We start from the raw sequence: 22,654 nt of genomic DNA, 5'->3' as shown, positions 1-22,654 counted from the left end.
ACCCAGGCGTTAAATAGTGGCGCAAATGCTGGGTTTTTTGACCTGCCACCTCCCGGGTGTGATTTTTGCCCAGGAGTATAAATACGACGCATTTGCGTCGCCGTCATTTTTTTAGACGGGAACGCCTTCCTTGCATCTCATTAACGCAAGGAAGGCGTTCACGCAAAAAAATTACGCTATTTGCCCATACTTTGGCGCTAGACGCGTCTAACGCCAAAGTATAAATATGGCGTTCGTTTTGCGCCGAATTTGCGTCGAAAAAAACGACGCAAATTCGGCGCAAACGGAGTATAAATACGGGCCCTTATCTTACAGAAAAGCCACAGCCTGAAGTTTCTATGAGGGTATCCTAGGTCTGTGGTGCCCCAAATCCTAAGAAACTACCAACGGCCCATGATCAATGAGAGCGTGCACAAGATAACCACTCCTCAATACACAATTCTGCCGTTGAAGTGGACTGAAATATCAAGTTAATTCTGGAATACAACGTATGCACACATTAATGATGGGAATACTCAGTCTTCAGAGTATTGACTACAGGTATTGACCAACAACCACATTTGTATCAACATTTTCAAAGCGGCTGTAGCCTGCACTTTTGGCAAAGTATGATCTATCAACCAGTGGCTTAACAAAACTTGAAGGGGCCCCCTGCAAAGCACATGGAGGGGCACCCCTCCAGACTTTTTAGGAGCTCTCAGGTCCCGATACTGTGCTGATGGGGCCCCTTGGAGCTCCCACCCACCCCGCACTGCGGGGGCCTTTGTTATGGCACTGCTATCAACGTCACAATTCGAGACACAATTAAAATTTCCACAGCAAAGTATTTGTTGCTCCATTTTACTGTGTATGTGCTTTGCATCCTATCTAAAGATTCTCATTGACTCGCAGTGCGGGCATACACTTTTGCTACAGTGAAAGCTCGACCATCTGTAATCGAAAAGATAAGCCAGGTCTCAGCCATATAAATGCGCCCCTGCATGCAAAAATATGCAGTGTAAAGCAGATGCCCCCCTCCATTTTTTACTCAATTTGACCTCTTATTATGCTACCAGATTTGCCTGTTAAAGGCAAACCATATCCACCCCATGTCTTTTCAAATAACAGTGCACGTTGTACCTTTTGACTGGGTTCCTCATTCTTTGTACATTCCAGGATAGAATCCTATACTTGTCATGTTCACCCATCATAATATGTTGTCCACACCAACCAAGCCCTGATGTTGGCCATCTTGGCCACTCCCAGATTATTCATCAAGGCAATATCAACACTGAAACCTCTGGAAGAACAGGTGACCAGAAACATCTCTAAAGTGCACTCAAACTTCAAACAACTGTTCCCGGCAAGGTTTAAAACAATCAGTGCCCAACAAAGCCAACTGTATGCAAGACTTTTGGAGGCCACTTACGAGAACTCCAACATGTTGTAAGGGAGTTAGCTTATGGCCTAATTCAATGCTCCCGCTAACCCTACGGTGTGTTAACAACTCGCCGGGCTCCAATATTTACGTCTGTAGTACTCTCCACTCTCACACCCTAGTCATGCATACATATTTCACCACCTATACACGTTCCTGAGAAATCAGTGCATTAATCACATGTCCATCAAACTGTCCATCAATCAGCAACAGCACTGTACTTTACCATCAATACTGCAGTCTCTTCCTCTGTGTGACAATACTTCCACCCCCACATATTCAAATCCAAGCCAGTATCTCCTCTGGATCTAAGAAAAAACGTGTTGGGTCCTGGTCTATTATCCTGAGTTTTGCAGGATAAAGTAGCATGCATTTCAAGCAAATATGTTTAAGATTATGCTTAGCAACTGAGAAATGCAAAAACAACAGATGATGGACAGAATGCAGAGCAAATCAAACATTCACCCCCAGTCACAGATCTGGGTTTGATCCATCAGTTTTTTTTCTTGCCCTGCCATTCCAGTTTGGACCCAGCCATATGCAAATCAGTCTTGACCCTTTCCCCCATGCGAACAGTCCAGCCCGAACTGCCAGACCAGATCCTCCCTGAACCAGAAGCAAGCATCATGGGACCGGTTTCAGAGAATCACCCTTCAGCAGCCAGGCCACCAGCTTGAATCTGGCAACATAGCAAGCACGGGACCCACGCCTGGGCATACCTTTCCCACTTGGGGCGACAAATGCAAAAACTAAAATTGATGGATGGAATGCAGAGCAAATCAAACATTCACTCCCAGTCACAGATCTGTGTTTGATCCATCAGTTTTCTTGATTGCCATGCCATTCCAGTTTGGACCCAGCCATATGCAAATCAGTCTTGACCCTGTCCCCCATGGAAACAGTCCAGCTCAAACTGCTATGCCAGGTCCTCCCAGGACCGGAAATAAGCATCCTTGGACTGGTTTGAACAATCTGAACAAATTTGCGATTTGTTGCTGCATCTCAAGGATCGTTAGCCGGCTGCTGGCTAGGACTGACTCTACTCCCACAACTGACATTTTCTCCTGATCAGCTCTCATCCTGATGCATTTCAGCTGATCACAACCATTCAGGATCCCCAGATTTCCTGGTTGAGGTCCCCACTCCTTTGCCTCCCCACATGATTGGATCTCATACTAGTGCAAAGGGTCTCAGCACAGAAATGGAGGCAAGAGCACACCACTTGCAGCCTCCTTTACGCTTAGGTGATCTCTACTGATAACCAGGTTGCCTGCAGGAGTAGCAATGCCCTTGATTTCAGTAGATTTGCAGATTGTCAGATATAGGCTTTCTAAGTAGTGGAATCTACATTGATAGAGATAAGTCGTCTTCACCTGGGAATTTGCCAGTAAGCATGCATTTAATCGCTTCTCTTATTTCTGTGTCAGTGATGGCTTCATCCAGTTCCTCACACATTGTTGTTGGTTAATTTTGGTATAGGAAGTTGAGACAGGAACCATTCTCATCAGTTTCATCTGTAGGGTCTCCGTAGTGTAAAGTCAGGAGTAGAAAGAGGCATACTCCCTCGTGATATATCCATTTGTCAGGTAAGTAGGTAATTTTAAAAATTATAGATCTGCGGTACGGTCATTTGAGTGTTCTGATGTTTGAATTGTATTGCCAGTAGTCATCCTGCTTTCTCGCTCTGGGCTTTTTCAGCCTGTGTTGTACATATAGTGTACAGTTTTTATTTTGTGGCAACAAATTAATGAAAAACGTGGGCACCAGTTTTTTTTAGGTTGGAGTCCTGGAGTTGTTGTATTTTCTTTTCAAGCTCAACTTTTCTGTCTGCAACCCATTTATTTGATGAGGTCAGTTATCATCCTGACCCTGAGATAGGCTTTCGCAGGTGTCCATAGCGTCTGGTAGGAATACATAGAATTCTTATCCAGTTCTAGGTGTTCCTTGAAACATGTTAGTAATTTCTATTTCCTTTGGGCAACCTATATGTAAAGGTATCCATCTGACATATTCTGGTAGTTGGCTGTTTGATCTGTAGGTCCAGATTGAGCAACATCCAATTAGGAGTGGATGGATATAGTCCAAGTAGTAATCAGGAGTGTGTGATACTTACATTAAACTCATAATTAGTATAAAATAAAAACAAAACACAAAAATGTTTTACAAAGATTATTCACTATTTGTCCAACTCAGCATGATGCTACCTAAATTGCAAACAGCTATCAATCACTGGAAAAAAAGGAAAAACAATGAGGTGTGAATTTGTGCATGATATGTTCACAACTCTAATGCTATCTAAGCAGAAAATTAACTTCAGCAGATACAGTTGCATAATTGCAGCTTGAATTATTTGCTTCAGGACAGCATGTCTCTTGAAGCTGCCCAATTACAAAAGGTTCATAATTTCGAGAAATATACTTTAGGGTAAATCTCAGAAATAGTGTAACGAAGTGGCTTTGTGTCTCTAGATAATGAAGATGCAGGCAAATTGGTACATGTAGAGACATTTTCTGTAACAAAGTTTCAAAGGCCACTGGCTGATCAGGAACTTAGCTTGCCTACTCCTCAGCAAACTTGTGGCAAATAAAACCTTAAGAATCCTTATGGCATAACTGGAAGCATAGTGAACGGACACATTATAAGAACCACAAGAAGGACAGCAGTGACTTTTAGACAAGCACAAGTCACAACATATTGGGGGTCATTACAACTTCGGCAGACGGAAAAGCTGTGTGCCAAAGTCCCAAGGGTCAGGTTGCTGCCAGTGCAGCCCCCTTCCTGAGGGCCCCATTAAGAGTTTCCCGCTGGGTCCCACTGCCCCAGCGGGAAACGGGCTACAACGTTGACGCCGGGCAATGCTGTAGTGCATAGGGTGCACCAGCACCCGTCGCGATGTTCACTGCCTGTAAAGCAGACAGTGAACATCGCGATGGGGCTGGCCATGGGAGCCCCAGCACTGCCCATGTAAAGTGCATGGGCAGTGCAGGGGCCCACCTGGGGCCCCCTGCATCCCGTCTCTGCCAGAAGTTACATAGCGGTGCTACCGCCATGTAACCGCTGGCAGAGCAGGGGGTTGTAATCCCCAGTGCGGTGCTGCATGCAACGCTGCCTTGGCGGAGTAGGACTGCCAGCAAACGCCAGTCCCTCCTGTGGAGGGAAACTGGCGGTGCTGGTGGTCCGACCGTGGCACTACCGCCACGGTCGTAATGTGGCTGTCAGACTGCCACATTGGTGGCGGTCCGACCGCCGCCGCAACCCTGGCGGTCTCAAGTCCGCCAGGGTCGTAATGACCCCCATACTTTCTATTGAGTTTGAACTTTGGGTTGAAATGTGTTGGTGGTAAACAACTTTTCTTAGTGGAGAAAGGCCAATGACCATTTTCCAGCTCAAAAGGAAAGATGGGAAAGAAAGACACTTGCATTAGAAGTGCCTCATAGAAGAGAGTACGGAGAAAAGAGTGTCTTGATGCTAGTCAGTGAAAAAGTCAAACAAATGGAAAAACAGAAAACAAACAACACAATATCAGTAGAAAGTGAACTATGTTTTTTCCCAATAAATCGTTACATAGAACCAAATACCAAGCAGCTTTAGATATTTTTTAGTAATGAATATTATCCAGCTTTATTTATCAATTTAGAGTCTGTTTTGAAACTTAACATTTTTCCAAATATGTGCATGATAAAGAGAAATAAAGAGAAAATCAAGTCATTGGGGGTTGGAAGATGCCAAACGAGGCAAATATGAGAGCGGTACCCTGGGATGGAGTCCTACAGTGATTATTCTTTACAGTGCATATTAATGGCAACGATGGGACAATCACCGTGGGCTGCAGAGTCATTACGTTCGCTAATGACTTATTGGGAAGAATAATGAATCTGGGATAAGCGGGATAAGCAGCAAATGCTTTTCACAAGCTTACGGGCTCCGCCGTGGAAACCGTCTGACACAAGACCAATGGAACGGGCGGCGGGAAAAGCGCAGCGGAGGAATGCGCTGAACCTAATTAAAGGAAACATCTTTAAAAGGGCCTTTGGAAGTAATGGTAGATTCATCACTGAAATATCTTGACAGTGTTTGCAAAATAAAGGGAAAAGAGCGACAGAAAATGAGTTTCGAGACGTTTCGATAAGAAGCAGCTATTCCCTAGTAGACACTTGCGGGCTTCAGGTCTCGAGAAAACGGTATAAGGTGGAAAACACGTGCTCTAGCTAAGAATGTGGAAGAGGAAATGGGGGGGGGGAGGGGGTTAATGTGGTGAGCCATAATTCTGAACGAAATCAAGATGAAGGGATATCAAGTAAAGTCGCATTTATTGAGATAGAGATGTTGGCAACTTTTAACATGGGTCTAGGAAGTCATTAAAGGTTGTCACTGGTGGTGGTAAAAACAAAACATTAAATAAACTCCAACTGGCCTTGTGAGGTGCAACCAGGAGCTTCTCTGCACTCAAAATAGATGTGTCTCTTTCCTTATGTTTATCACAAAAAGCAGTGGAAATGTTGGTTGTCATATAACGTTTGCACCTCATCCCCAAAGATTAAAGCACAAACATGTCTGACCTTGCTTGTCATTTCATGCACAGAAATGTGAATAAGGAGCTCGGCTCAGGTAGTTAGGGGCATATTTATGAGAAAGTGGTGCATCGGTCCCATGGCATCACTTCTCTTGTGTCACCCTTGACCCACTTAACGACACCATGGTTGCGCCGTATTTAACAATACGGCGCACAATGACGGTTGTTACCACCACATCATCAGAAATTTTGACGCTGTTGTGGCGCTTTGCTGCACTAGTGTCAACAATTTTGACGCTACTGCAGAAAAGCACAGGGAGGCCCACTGATTTTAATGGGTTCATTATTTTAATGCATGTCTTCAGCAGGCGTTAAAAATGATGCAAAAAATGGCGCAATGAAAATCTAGTAAATTTCACTGCGCAATTTTTTTGGGCCTCCCTGTGTGGGGACGCCATCTTTGCATACATGATGCCTGGAGCAGGCATAATGTGGTGCAAGGGGTTGCAAAGTGGAGCAATGCATGCATTGTGCCACTTTGTAAATCTGGTGCGGGGGAAAGGCCACATAAGCGCCGCGTTAGCGTCCAAAAAATTATGCTATGGCGGCACTAAGGTGGTGCAAGGGGCATATAAATATACCCTTTAGTTCTTTTTGAGACATGGAGATGGATACCTAGGCCCATATTTATGAAAAATGGCGCAAAACTGTGCTAACGCAGTTGTGCGTCATTTTTCCTAACAAGAGCTAACGCCATTCCCTAATGTCATCCGTGCGCCATATTTATAAAATGACACATGGTGCTAAGGGATGGCTAGCGTTTACTCAAAAGATGCTAGCTGGTGAGTGATGGCTTTAGGGGAAATGGCACTAGTGGGTCAAAAATTATGGTAGGCTGATTAGCGGCAATGACTCCTGTCTAAGTGTAGACAGGTGTCATTACCAGTACCCCATTACCCACCACAGGGGAACAGTGACTCCTAAGCAAACCCTACACACCCAGTGCCCGGCAGGGGGCCCCATGTAAGGGGCCCCCAATGTCACACCACACGTACACATACACTTATCTGCAACTTACCTGGGAGGGGCTCCCTTCTCCTGTAGTGTTCCTGTAGTGTGGGTGGTGTTTTTGTTGGGGGTTCGCGTGGGCATCTTTGTGCCCATTCCATGGTATTTCCCCATGGAAATGGGCCTACTGGCACATTAATACCTGGTCTGACCAGGGGTTAAATAATGGGGCTAAGCGGGCTTAGCGCCATTATTTAGGTCCGCCTGCCACTTGCGCATCATTTCAGCGTCAGGTGTTAAATATGGCGCTAGGGAGCTAGCATAATTTTTAGGAAGGGAATGCCTACCTTGCATCTCATTAATGCAAGGTGGGTTGGCGCTTCCTATAAATGGGGCTAACTCCAAAATGTTGACACTAGACAGTCTGGTGTCAAAATATAAATATGGAGTTAAGTTAGCACCGCTTTAACGTCAAAATAAATGGTGCTAAGGCAGCACTAACCTTCCATGAATATGGGCCTTAGTCTATTATAGTAGCAGCAGGCAAATGCATGTGAATGTTGGATGCGTGTTGCCTCTCAGGGACGTTCGTCACTGCAAGGAGGGAGATAACACCTTTGTGGAGATGTTTCGGTTGTGTTGGATTTGAGGTACCATCACAGTACATGCACCACAAGTTGCAGATTTACCATCTTGCCCCCATCTGTCTTCCACATCAATATCTCAGGCTGCTCTCGTTGTGTGATCTGAATAAAGTGGTTGATACTGCTGTTGACATTCGTTTTATAGAGTACGCAGTAGTCTCCCTGGCTATGTGCTTGCACAGACAGGGCAACTAGAGTTCCACCCAGCTTTTGTGGGTGGAACATTCTTGAGCATAGAGGATAACCCCAAAGGAAGGCAAGCCCTGCTGTGATACTGCTAAATAAATCAGTTTCAGAGGACTACCTCAGGTGAGAAGCATCTTTGTGTCACAACCATACAATTTAGGGAGTCCTGACCTACTATGAACACACATCACTTCCACAGTTCAAACTTCATTCCATTGGACAAAGTAATCAGTATCCAGGTGTAAATGGAGTTTGTGCCCGAAACAGGATTACAAATGGTGTGAAAATAGCACACTTATTCCCCATACACGTTTTGCCAGGTGAAAGCTGACATAAATTGCGCTGGAAAAACACTGCTCGTTCTGAGTTTTGCAGCTCGGAATGGGGAAAACATAGCATTACTACCTTCTGAGGTTGTAACTGAAATAATCATATGACGGACCTGACCCTTTTTTCAGGGTTATCCCTAAACCTTTTTCCTTCATCCTCCTGTTTTTCTGTCCCTCTTTTTGTTGGCGTTAGGACTCTGGGCACATTACCACTGCTGATCAGTGCTAAAGTGCATGTGCTGTCTCCTTTACATTTGGTATGAATGGCTTACACCTGTTTAGCACATTCAATTTACATGTAAGTCCCTTTTACAGTAGTATCCCATATACACAGGGCCTGTAAATTAAATGCTACTATTGGACCTGCAGTGCAGCTTGCACCACCCACAGCAGTAGTCTTTCAAACCTGTCTCATACCTGCCACTGCAGAGCCTGTGTGGGAAGTTTACTGCCACATTGACTTGGCATTTAAAGTTACTTGCCAAGCCTGAAATTCCCCTTTTAATACATATAGGTCGCTCCAAAGGTAGGCCCTAGCTAGCCCTGTGGGAAGGACGTGGAGTAGGTAAAAGGTAGGACCTGTACCTTCACTGTGTGGCATGTCCTAGTAGTGACAAAAATCCTTTTTGGTTTCTCACTGCTGTGAGGCCTTCTCCTCTCAAAGGCAAGCATTAGGAATTCCCTTAAAGGTAGTTAAGTGGTAATTTTTGATCTGTGAGGAGTAGCGTGGGCACTTAGGTATGTTAGAACAGTAGTGAGAAATCCTGCTTATTGGTGTAAGTGTATTTTTTATTACTATTGTGGAAAGGCCACTTATAGAAAGTGGGCATTTCACTGTGCTTATGACTCCTGTGCTTTACAGCTGACTCTATTCCACATCTAGGATAGAGTTACAGCTAGGCTTTGTGCATACTTCCAGACAGCCATCACACAGGGAGGGTGGAGGTGTAACAGGAATGCATCTGCATTCTGAATGGTCTTCCTGGGCTGGGAGAAAGGGAGGCGGGGTGCACTGTTGTGTCCTCACACAAAGGGTTTATTTACCCCCTACTGATGTCTGGAGCCTGGACTGGGGTTGAGATGGGGTGTTATGCACATCTGAGCCTCTTTTGAAGTTCCCCCTAGATCAAAGGCATTTTGGGTATAAGTAGAGGGGCTGTGACCTCATGGTTTTAGGCACTGTATGGACATGTAACAAGGCACTCGTGGCTCTACATTATCCAACAGGTGAGTACTGTGCTGTCAGGAAGAACCACCATCTTAAACTACTTGCTGGGGCTAACCTACTGTCAACTAGGATGCTGAAAGGACTGCCACTCTGACAAGTGACTCTGGATGATGGCCTACCTGCTTACTGCCCCAAGTGCTACCCTGTTGTACTCCAGATCCAGAGTGGGTTGCTCCCTCCCTGTGGCTGCCATAATTTTGTGTCCAGAAAATTTTGTGTTGGGAGACTTCCTGCAGCTGGACTCCAGGGATGGCAGCCTGAAACCTACGTGGGAGACCTGGTCACTCAGCACGTGGGGAGGGCTTCAGGTTTCCCTGATTTTGGCATGGCGGGTGCTGGGTCAAGACTCCAGAGAGCACATGGAGAGCGCTCTCCCCTCTTCTCTCTACGTCCAGACAAATACTGTATTGCCCCCCGAGGATGGGCCGGGACAAAGGATGAATCCAGGAGCAGCTTCATGAAGCCTCCAGCAAGCACAGTCGAGGTATACATGATCTGGTGCCCCGAGCACAGCAGGCGCCCCATTCGGTGTGGGGCAATCCGGGATGGCCGGGGTGTGCAAGCCCTAGTGCCTGCTTTGGGTGAGCTGCTCGCATTTGTCTCCTCTGCCTGGGGAGTCGTGGGGGAAGAAGGAAACCGCTCCCAGGACCCGCCCAGCTCACTTAGGTGGAAGATATTTTCATTTATTGAGACTGCTGCACTGCACATTCGCGGGCAGCTGCAGTGGGGGCATTTCTAAGACAAAGGACCCAGCGAGGTTTCTGATGAGATCCCAGAGCCAGAAGGCTCATTTGGAATCCCCTATTTCCCCTAGTGAGGAGCCCACAGTGGTCCCAGCGGCCTTTTCATTATTTTTCACGGGGGAAACCTAGGGCGGTCTCCCCACCTGTGTGGGAGGAGTGTGCCCCCCCCCCCTTTCAAGGAAGCATACTGTTCAATAGAGACACTAACCTGTGGCTTGCAGGACAGGAAGGAAACCTCGACAGAGGTCCCGTTCCTGCTGAGTCCCCTTGTACTGTAATTGTGGAGGTAGGAGCACAGGAGCTCCTGTACTTGACTTGGTGGGTTTCCACTTAACGTATAATCCACAAAAGGCTAGCAGATGCACTGTAGTCTTCGTATGGAAGGTATTTTGGGATGATTGTTTTAAATTCTGCATTTCACTAATGTATTTTATGCCCTCAGTGTTTTGGCTGCATTTTCTGACCTGATGTAATTTTATATGTTGTTGTTACCCTGTCAGGATAATGAGCATATTTCAGGATCTGCATTGTAGGCATAAGGAGGGTGGCTTTGCATGACAGGTGCAATGTAGGAACATTTATTTTATTTGCACTCATCGTGATGTTTGACAATTTCCTAGTTATTAAGGTAATCACTATTTTGTGAGTTTTTGGTCTATTGTTTATGTATAATATAATTGTTATTTTTATATAACATTGTGTGGAGTCTCTTTTGTGGTGTAGTTATTGTGTCACAGGTGCGTGTGTTATGCAAACGTTTTACACGTTGCCTCTGGGATAAGCCTGACTGCTCTGGCCAAGCTACCAAGGGGGTGAGCAGAGGTTATCTTGAGTACCCTGACTATAGTAGTGGGTTCTTCCTGGATTTCAAGTATCCTGAAGCCAAAAACAGCTTTATTTTAGGTGACTCCAACCCAACATTGCCTTTGTTCCATCAAAAGCCTTTGTGGAAAATATATTGCAGTTTTTTCATCAAATTCTCCCACTTTCCATTTTCAAAATGTTGACATTTTTGAGTCAGGATATTATAATGCAACATGGAAATACTGGACCTTGTGTTATCGATTTTACTGAGTGCGGTATTACCCACCCTGCACCCAGAGCCACTTTGGTTCAAGTTAATAGCATAAACATTACTCACACATTATTATTAAGGCTCCCAGTTTTTCATTTTTACTGACTTTTACACATAAATACAGACAGAAAACAATATGTTTCCTGTCTGTATTTATTTTTAAAAGCGGAAAAATACTGAAAATTGTGTTTTTTGTGAGTGACTCTCCATGCTGTCTTTCGTGAATTCTAGGACAACAGCTGAGCAGACAGCATTGGAAGTTAAAAAACAGGTTGAGATTTCCCTAAGTCCAGGCATATGTTAATATATACTTGTAGTATGATGCTGGAATTTACCTGTGGGTGTAGTTTCTATATTTGGCTGCTTAATTTACTAAAACGGGACTGGCATCAAAGTATTAGTGCATGTTTATCAGTTCATAAATTTGGAAATATATAATTTTATGACTCCATTTGTTCTCAAAACACAACATAAACATGGATACATACCAATAAGATGGCCAACAAATAAATATGGAAAAATACAGATGGAAATATTAAAAAAATAATAACATAAAACCGGGAGCCCTAATTTTTATTTAACTGATATGTTTGCATTTGTTTTATTCCCAATTCCATCTTTTTTATACACTCTGTGCTTCCAAGGTTAAATTGGAAATTTGAGATGCCTTCCTTTTTAAGGTCAAACCTGCTCACATCTCACGAAAAAGTATCTTTACTAACTATGCAAAAGAGAAGAGAATCTCATTCCTGACCTGTGTGCATCCTCCCAGGTGCGGAAATTGATTGGAGGTAGCGTATGCCTGGAGAGCAGGCTTGCAGTATTATCAGGGTGCCGACTCATCATTTACTCCTTGAGTGGTTTGACGGGGTTCAATACTCAGGTGGCTGCTGGTATAATGTATATTAATGGCATAGCCGGACAGGCCACAGCGAACTGTATAGTAGTTAGGTTTGCTAACCACTTACATCAGGAGAAATAATTAACATAGCATAATCAGCAAGCAAGTGTAATTCAAAAGCTAATGGTATCCATTTCGGAAAGGGGCTGACACACAAACAACAAAATGTAATGCAGGCAGAAAAGCAAAAACAGCCAATGCGCTGCACTTTGTGAACCAGGACTGGATAAATCACGCAATGACAGGCCCAAGTAAACAAAGAAATGTAGAGAAGTCCGGAAGGTGATTTCTGCAAACCAGGCCTGCTTTTTCCCACTGGATCGGTAAGGTGGAAAGAAGTTTTTGTGGGGAGGTGCTGAAAGTAAATATCAACACCATAGAACTGTTACTGACATTCTGTTGTGCAGAGAACCACAGTGGTTGTGTCCGTGGTTAACGGGTGGGCTCTTGTTTGCATTTCAATCACTAGAAGCCTTTTGTAGCATATGCATGACTTGCATCAATGCTCCCTGTTTCTAGATACATTTTGGGGTCGCTTGCTGCAGGGCTGCAGATGTTCAGGTGGAGGGAGTCACTTCCTTAAAGGTCCTGACAGGAGTGTAGCTCCACATGTCTGCTTGGGCTTTGACACCCCCAGATAAATGCATTCTTGGCTTGAGAGTTGGGTCTGGGGTCCTGAGTTAGGTCTGCTGTGTGTCAGTTTTTCTCGTCATCCTGATTTCACCATAAGGTTTAAACCTGTTTATTTTTTGGGTCAGGAATTTAAATAGATATGGTGACTAGATTACCAAGGAAACTGAAACGTCAAATCTGCACCAATGGAAGCACTTGAATTCATACAAATTTACTACTGCTTACAATTCACAATTATTGGCAGTAGTAGGCTAGGATAGCTGCACCAGCGTCAGGTTTCCAGGCATACCACTGGCAACCAAACACCCAAAAGGTGATGGGAAGACTGCTTACACATAGTCTAACCACTAGGAATCCCTCGGGTCACATTGCAACCATTGTTTTGTCACCCACAGTGCCACCCTAGACATAGGGCCTAATTTAGAGTTTGGCAGACGGAGTCAAGGCAGACAAGGTGGTGGAAGACTTTACATCTGACTCACTGCTTTTACTCAGCGTATTAAATAAAGAATTGTGAGGCAGCCCACGGACATCACTATACACTGGCATGAACCACAGTCATAGTGGTTCCTGTCAGTGTATGATAAGTTTGACAGACGGCACCATCAAACATGATGGCAGACTGTCAAAGTTTTTTATCTTTCGAAACATACTCCAAAAGTGAGATTTTGTTTTTGATAAATAAAAAAACTAATGACCCTCGCACCATGGGAGCTTTCTTCCATAGTGTGGGGGTCATTTTTCTTTTTTTACAGTCCCTCACCTCCAGGATATACCTTTTAGTGACTGGCAGTTAAAAAAAGAAAAAGCCATCCGACCATCCACTCTAAAAAGGGCAGGTGTTGGATTGGCCTACCTCCAATGGCATCTTCTCCATCTCCATAAAGCTTACGGTCTGCCCAGCTCACAATCGGGTGGGCAGATCTTTACTTTGGCAGACAGGGTTATCCAGCGACATTGCAGTGGTGTACCTCTCAGCCAAACTCTAAATCATCTCCAGAAGCCACCTAAGGCACGTCAGTACTGACTCTAATCCTCATGGGAACAGTACATCTGGAACCCTGGTCATCCCACCCATCAACCCCTGAATCTCACTGACTAAGCTACGCCAGTGGGTCCTGGCTATATAGATCATACTGTTGCATGTACAGCATCGTGCTTGACTGTGTGTGGAAAAAGCAGTGGCAAAGCCAATAGGTAGGCTTGCATTTTGAGTACTCACTAAATCATTAAAAAAGGCTGTTGTAGTGAGAAAAAGAAAAGAACAGAAAACAAAACAAAAGATCGCTTTCTGCATACAAAGTATCTATGCAATAAAGAATTTAATACAAGCTAGACCTGAAAAGGCAGTGAAAATTTCATGGCTCAATTAAAGTACTTGCTCTTGAACAATTGATAGTCTAATCGAGGATCCATTCCTTAGGTTTTGGAATATATCTGAATGGATTCCACCTCAGTCCCTGCCCCTCTACTGTTTGAAAAAAGTGATATAATGAATAACGGCCATTTTGTTTTCAAAATGCTCGCGGGGCTCATGCATATATGTTTCATGCTGCTTTCTTGCTCTTCTCTGTGTTTTTTTCTGTGCATTGTGCACCTTGATCCTGTAAGTGCGATTACCAACTAGGTACAGTCTATCTATACCTTGCAAGCAAAGTATCCTCACTTAGCGGGCATTTGTGAGTATCTCATCCCCCACCAGGGAGACATGCTGCCCGTTCATCACTGATCGAACAGACCAGTTAATCAGTGTTTCTCTCTGATTCAGTGATTGCTTCACCTTCCCTCCAAATGGCAGCCGTAGAGACACAAATCCCAGTGTCCCACAAATTGCAGGGGCAAGTGCTGTCTGTGGAAACAACACTCTTTGTAAACATCCATTGGAAGACATAGGTACAGTTAGGTATCCTGCTATTGCATGTCCCATCCTAACAGACCATATCACCAAGTAACTGTGGTAGGTGCCTAGGGGGAAGCATCCTTTTATGTCTACTGTTTTGAATGATTAGTCAGATTTTGCTTCTTATATCAGATATAGTTCCTCACATATCTCTACATTTCCCTTTATTATCCTGCTAAGTCCTCAATGTTCTCTCTCCAAGGAACTTGGAGGCCAAGGGCAATCAGTCTTCTAAGTTGGGACGAAAAGTTATGGAGAAGATGCAGATCCAGTCTCTATGGCTACCACATGATGCTGAGGTGTACTTGTACATTTGTCAACAACAAAGGCTTATTCCTATGTACTGCTGAGCAGAAGCTGTTTCAGTCATGGATGCGGTTCAGTGAATGTGAACATGTTTTCCATAATAGACTGACTGGATAGAGGTCATGACCACTGGAACTCCAGCGGTGATATTAGGGGTCTCCAATAGGATACATACATAGGTGGGACCCAAGTAATTAGCAGAACAAGGTAGAGCATTCTTAAACTTTTCTCATGCCTGTGATTGTGAACGAATACTACCCTGCCAAACAAAGACAGCCCTCTCGTATGCATGCCAAAAACCTGTTTAAGTGATTCACTAAATGTCATATTACCAGAATAATTCCAGCTGTGGACTTTGGATATAGGCAACTGTAGTTGAGCCAGAAATACTTGAAGGATGCGCTTACCATTTAAGGCTGGTGGAAGAGGCAGGCACAAAGCAAATGTCCCACTGTTATTTATAGAAATTGACTTCAGACTGAAAGTAAGGTCTAGGGGTGGGCGTAACTCACATAAATATGCATAGCATAATCATACATAATCATTACTTAAGAATGCCACAAGACTAGGGGGCGTGGCTGACCATCGCCGAAAATGACTGCTCACCAATGTAGCTCCAACCCTCTGAAACTCCAATCTCGCTAACATCTGTACATTGCTACATACATCCATGCAACAAACTACCGCCATGAAGTCTGCTGCCTAAAAGCTGTCTCATGTGTGCTGTTTGACGATCCAAGATGCTGTCTGCACACAGAAAAGGTGAGGCCAACTGGCTGCGGTGAAGCTGGGACCTGGTGTAGGGAGGGTTCAGCTCCCGAAGTACGAGGCTGGGGGTGGATGGTGAGAGCAGAGGGCAGCACTCCATGAGAGAGCCTTCCCCCTGAGGACCAGAGCAGCCTGAGGGGTCCAAGAGCGGCTCCGGAGGGACTGCGGGTGAGGCCTCCCCGATCTGTCATTGGAACCTTGTAACTTTGGGCCTGTTGCGTGCTCAGGCCCAATAAGCACCGCACTCACAGTCATTGATTGGAGCTGGCGTCAGTGGAGCATTTGGGGCCCTAACCAGCCCCGCATGCGCTCGCTGTAGCCCTGGGTGTGTGCGGCCCCAACTGCCAAGAGTGATACAGCCTGTTGAGGATCTGAGTGAAACAACCGCATTACTATCTGCTGAGACAGGTGACCTCAATTAAGGGCGACACAGTGAGTACGGGGGTATCGCCCTGACTGGTATGGACCCGGGGACTATTGTGGGGACTGTGACACTGGGGTGCACAGCGGACTACAAATTTTGGATGAGTTCTTCTCCGCTTGGTCCACAGCCCTAGCTTTGTTCTACCTTGGTACGTTCCCTCCTGAACTTACGTGTGGGGGCCCACTTGACGTTCCTGCTACATCACAGTCCATGAAAACCACCTGAGGGTCCAGAAGTGATCATCCTTTGGAACAGTTAATCCTGGGTACTAACATGACAAGACCTCATCCCCTACTGCTGCTACATACTGCAAGGTGCAGGTTGGACTCAACACTTGTCGCACAGCTTTCCCTCACAGAATGAAGACACTCTGTGAGTGGGCACACATGTGGTGTTTAATTGCCATGCGGATGGTTCTGACTCGCATTTGGACAGAGGCATGGAGTAGACCGCGGGAAGACCGACAGGCCGTGTAGGACGGAAGCTACTGTGAATATCTCCTCCCAGGCAGACGGTGGCGACTACAGCATGCAATCTCTGCCTCCCCCCTTTCCTGTGCGAGGGCTCAGCACTGTGCCTGCTCCCTTTTCAAGATGACTGGAGGAAAGGGCACCAGAGGCTCATACAGAATAAACAGAAGTTCACATTTACTAAAGACCCACAAGCTGCAGTGGAAATCACAGAAACACGTCCCTTGACAGATCCCAGTACTTCCCATAGTAACTCTCTTACCCTCCAAGATATAATGTCTGCTATTCAGGGAGTACGAACATCTTTGGAATCTAAAATAGACTCAGTTTCAATGGAGGTCACGCTACTGAGAGCAGACCTCTGCAAGATGGGTACTAGGAGGCGTCTATCACTACTGTAACAACAGATACAGTGACCCTACAAACTCAAGTAAAAGAAATGCGTGCGACCACCAAGTTAATGGAGGAACGTATGGAGGACTTTAAAGGTCGCTTGAGGCATAACAATGTGCATAACTGAGGTTCTGGAGCGTGCATAGGGGCCTGCAGTGGACCTTCTTGTGGAGGATCTCATAGTCAAGCTGCTCCAGCCCCTGGGGATCTCTAAGTACTTTTCTGTAGAACAAGCCCACTGAGTCCCGGGTACCCCACCAAAACCAGGAGATCCCCCTCACCTAATACTTGCTCGCATTTTCAACTACAGGGCTCAGGACATCATACTATAGACAGCTCACAGCGCACTGCCACTAATCTATGAAAACACCACCATCACCTTCTTTCGAGACTTCATGATCAAGGTCCAGAAAATGCAACGTGGCTTCCTTGAGGTTAAGAAGATGCTCCGGGACCGAAGAATCAACTACTCTATAATCTTTCCAGCAATACTCCAAGTTGTAGCGGACAGTAACACCTGGTACTTTTCCAAACTTGAAACTGGTTGGATGGATGGCGAACAGTGGATGGATCCCGGGGGCACAAACACTCCAATCGACAATGACAAGAGCACGCTGTGACAGCATGAGCGGGAGTAGACAACACTTCACCACAACAGAGAGTTTGCCTGCTGAAATGAAGCATGATCAAACTTGAATGGCTTCATGTTCTGCCTAAATGACCAGGAGCCTCCGCTATAGAGGCGACAGATTCATGCGATGATGGGGGACCTTGAGTGTGTTTCTAGATCACTGATTTCAGGGATGACTGGCATAGTCTATAATGACAATAGACTGCTGAGGTAAAATGTTCTGTGTTACGAGGGTGGGAGTAGAAGAGGGGAATTTGGCGCAGGATTCCACCGCCCACTATTGTTGAGTTATGTTACGTTGGGGCAACAGGCACTCTGTGCAGTTAGGGGGCAGGCAGTTCGAGGCAGGGACAGGGGATTCAATCAATCAATCAATCAATCATTTGTAGAGCACGCTACTCACCCGCTAGGGTCTCAAGGCACTGAAAGGAGAGGGCGGGAGGTGCTACTGCTTGAACAGCCAGGTCTTGAGGCATTTCCTGAAGGTCAGCAGGTCCTGGGTCTGTCGGAGGTGGATGGGTCTTGGCGGTGAGGTAGGAGAAAGATCTGCCACCGGCTGTGGTTTGGTGGATGCGAGGGACGGCGGCGAAAGCGAGGTTGGTGGAGCAGAGTTGACAGTTGGGAGTGTGGAAGGTGAGTCACTCGTTGAGGTAGGCAGGGCCAGCGTTGTGGAGTGCTTTCTGAGCGTGGATGAGGAGTTTAAAGGTGATCCTCTTGTTGACGGGGAGCCAGTGTAGGTCTCTCAAGTGGGCTGAGATGTGGTTGCGGCTTGGATGTCGAGGATGAGACGTGCGGAGGCATTCTGTATACGCTGCAATTTTGTTCTGGAGCTTGGCCGTGGTTCCCACGTAGAGCGCGTTGCCGTAGTCCAGTCTGCTGCTGACGAGGGTGTGGGTGACAGTCCTTCTGGTTTCGGGCGGATCCATCTGAAGATCTTGCAGAGCATGCGGAGGGTGTTGAAGCAGGAAGATGAGACAGCGTTGATTTGCTGGGTCATGGGAAGTGCTGAGTTTAGGATGAAACCTAAGTTGCGTGCGTGGTTGGTGGGCATTGGTGTGGTTCCTAGGGTGGCTGGCCACCAGGAGTCATCCCATGCAGAGCAGTTGGAGCCGAGGATGAGGATCTCTGTCTTGTATGAGGTCAGTTTTAGGCGGCTCCTCTCCATCCAGGTGGCGATGGCCTTTATTCCGTTGTGGAGGTTGGTTTTGGCGGTAGCGGGGTCCTTGGTGAGTGAGAGGATCAGCTGGGTGTCGTCGGCGTAGGAGATGATGTTGAGGTTGTGGGATCGGATGATGTTGGCAAGCGGTGCCATGTAGATGTTAAAAAGGGTTGGACTGAGTGAGGATCCTTGGGAAACGCCGCAGATGGTGTTGGTGGCTTCAAAGAGGAAGGGAGGGAGGCGGAGTCTCTGGGTTCTGCCGGAGAGGATCCAGTCCAGGGCTTTGTGGCGGATCCCTGCGTCGTGGAGGCGTGTGCAGAGGTTGTGGTGACAGACTGTGTCGAAGGCAGCCGAGAGGTCTAGGAGGATGAGGGCTGCAGTTTCGCCTTTCTCAAGCATGGTCCTGATGTTGTCGGGTTGCGGCGATAAGGGCGGTCTTGGTGCTGTGGTTCCTACGGAATCCAGATTGAGAGGTGTCCAGCGTGTTGTTGTCTTCCAGGAAGAGGGTCAGTTGGCTGTTGAGGATCTTCTCGATGACCTGTGCTGTGAACGGGAGGAGGGAGATGGGCTGGTAGTTCTTGAGATCTTTGGGGGTGCGCTTTGGGTTTCTTTAGCAGGGCGTTGACTTCAGCGTGCTTCCAACTCTCTGGGAAGGTGGCGCTCTCGAAGGAACTGTTGATGATCATACGGAGTTGGGGGGCGATGACGGGGCTGGCTTTGTTGAAGATATGGTGGGGGCAGGGGTCGGAGGGTGATCCGGAGTGGATGGTGCTCATGGTTTTGATGGTGTACTCGTCGTTGATGTTGGTCCAGGAGAGCAGGAGGTTGGTTTGGCTGGGTGAGCTGGGGTTTGTGGTGACCGTGGTGGTTGTGGGGGTCGAGGTGTTGAAGCTGTCATGGATGTCCGTGATCTTGCAGTGGAAGAAGGTGGAGAGGGAGTCGCAGAGGTCTTGCGAGGGAGGGGGGTCGATGCAGCAGGACCTGGGATTGGCAAGTTCCTTGACGATGTTGAAGAGCTCTTTGCTGTCGTGCCCATTGTTGTCGATGCGATCCTTGTAGAAGGATCTCTTGGTGGCCCGGATTAGCTGGTGGTGCTTGTGGATGACTGTCTTGAGGGCGGTGTGGTTCCTCTCTGTTTGTTCGTGGCACCACTTCTTCTCGATTTTTCGGCACTCCCGCTTGGAGGCCTGAAGGTCGGCGGAGAACAAGATGGCCTTAGTGCTGGTGCAGTTGTTGGAGGGTTTCCTGATTGGGGCCGGGGTGTTGGCGCAGCCATCTATCCATTGTCTGAGGTTGAGGGCGGCTGTGTTGGGGTCGGTGGTGATGGGCGGCGGGGCACGAGCGAGGGTAGGGATCAGCTGGTCTTCAGTGATCTTGTTCCTGCTGCGCCGGGGGATCTGTTGTGGGTTTGTGGTGTGTGGTGGGTTTCTGGAAGGTGAAGTGGACGCAGCGGTGGTCGGTCCAGTGGAGTTCGGTGGTATGGCGTGGCTGCTGGCGGAGAAGACGGGGTCGAGCGTGTGGCCAGCGGAGTGGGTGGGCATTGTGACAAGTTGTCTGAGACCGAGGTTGGCGAGGTTGTCGATCAAGGCGGTGGAGTTGCTGTCGTCGGTGTTCTCGAGGTGAAAATTCAGGTAGCCGAGGAGGATGTAGGGTTTAGAGGCAAGGGTGTGGGTGCTAATTAAGTCGGCGATGGAGTCACTGAACTGTTGCCAGGGGCCGGGTGGCCTGTAGACGAGGGTTCCTCTGATGGTGGTGTTGGCGTTGATGTGAATCTGGAAAGGTAAGTATTCAGCAGCATCAAGGGTGTCATCGGTGTTGGTCGAGATTCTGATGGTGTTCTTGTGGACTATGACGATCCTCCCTCCCGGTCTGTTGGTGCGGTTTCTGCGGGTGATCTTATAGCCTTCAGGGATGGCTATGGCGATGTCGGGTTCTGAGGAGGGGTTCATCCAAGTTTCGGTGAGGAAGGTGACGTCTGGGGAAGAAGAGGTGAGTAGGTCCCAGAGTTTGACGGCGTGCTTGTGGGCAGAGCGGGTGTTGAGGAGGATGCAGCTGAGGTGGATGCATTTGGTTCTGGTGTGATGTTTGGTGGCTTGGGAGCAGGAGAAGCTGCAGTTCCGGCTGAAGAAGGGTCTGTGGGTGATCTTTGGGGTGGCTTGGAAGCAGGTGGCAGAGCGGCCTGTGTTGAGGGCGAGGAGGTCGCTGGCATTCTAGCAGCGTCGGGTGGCATGGGCTGCCAGGTGGTCTGGCGCTGGGCCTGGTCCAGGCGCGGATGGGTGCAGATGGGTTTGCCTCCGGTACGCCAGCGGTGCGGCCGCACAGCGGCCACCGTTAAGAAGGGGAGGTGGGAGGGGGGAGCAGCGGGGAGGCGGGAGCGGTTGGCAAATGGGGTCCAAGGAGGGCGGGCCGCAGCAGCGGGAAAGGGAAGAGAGAGATGGCTTCAGAGAAGCTGAACACAGCAAAAAAGGGGAAAAAAGGCAAAAGGCAAAAAGGCTCACAACAAAGGAAAAAGTGTCTGAAAAATAGAGATAAAGCAGTGAAAAAAAGGAAAAGGAAAGACAGTTACAGGATAGACACACAATACTTACAGCAACCACTAGACACCAGGGATGAGGCGCAGGCGGGTGCCTGTGGGTGGTGGAGGGCTTCCAACTCGCAGCAGCAGCGAGGGCGGGGTAGAGGGCACGGACACAGTCAGGAGGAGCTGCGTGGCGTGGGGAGTGAAACCTGACCTGATTGGTTTGGGGTTCGTTTTTTCTTGTTTTTCTTGATTAATATTTTAATGGCAGGACTTCACATAGACAGCACATGCACTTAAGTACAAAATCATCCTATGGGATGTGTGCCTCCATCTTGGCCTAGGCTCCCTTTGCAGCGGTCCCTCTATGGTCTTTTTCAACCACTACTATGCCCCCTCAGAGATGGCCACCCTGAATCTTAAAATCCTATCCTGGAATGTCAATGGGTCGGGAGAGAAGATAAAGTGAGGGGGTCGTACTCCAGTACCTCACCAGATATTGTTCTCTTAAAAGACACACATTTACAAGGTAGCACTCACCGGGCACTAGATAGATGGGGTTACAAGATGATAGCTCATGCCGGTGACACCACGGATTCCAGAGGGGTGGACATAATAATGCTCAAATCACTGAAAATTACAGTGCAAGACAGGTGGTTGGGAGATATGCAACAGTCTCTGGGCTCTGGGATGGTAAAACGCTTAATATTGCTTCAGTATATGTCCCTCCTAGGTACAGGTAGACACCCTCACTGACCTGAGTGCCCTCCTCCTCCGCTTTCCTGAAGGTGAGATAATATTCATAGGTGATTTTAATACCACTCTTAATGATGACGTTGATCACTGGCCCCCTTAACACACAGTTTTGGCGCAGAGACCCCTAGTGGACTTCTTGATGGCACTGGGACTGGGTGACACCCGGCGCAACCGTAATCCAACAGCACAGCACTAGATATTCCACTTGGGTGCCCATGGCAGCCTCTCTCAGATAAACCATCAGTTCATGCTAGCACATCAAGTGCAACACTTTAGAGACATATCTCACCTTGCCAGTGGTATATCTGTCCACTCGCCAATATGGGCCATCTATGGTCCTGCGCATTGGCGGCTCAGCCGTCCTCCCATACTTAATCATTGGTACCTTAAAGTGCCTCATATCCAAGAGGGACTTCACCATGCTACGGAAAACTATCTTAAAGAAAATTAGGGCTCTGCAGACTCAGCCCAGACTTTCTTGGAGGCTTACAAAGTTGTCATTAGAGGTCAAACTGTCTCTTTGATAACAGGTCACAGAAAGAAGAAGAGAGAACAATTAGATCAGTTAGAACAGGAGATAATCAACCTTGAGGCCCAACTTGTGGACCAGGGAAAGGTGCAACATACCCTGGTTCGTAAACAAAAGAAATAC

Source organism: Pleurodeles waltl, chromosome 4_2 (genome assembly GCF_031143425.1).
Source record: "Pleurodeles waltl isolate 20211129_DDA chromosome 4_2, aPleWal1.hap1.20221129, whole genome shotgun sequence".
In the NCBI taxonomy this organism is placed as follows: Eukaryota; Metazoa; Chordata; class Amphibia; order Caudata; family Salamandridae; genus Pleurodeles; species Pleurodeles waltl.
This window is presented reverse-complemented; position numbering follows the sequence as displayed.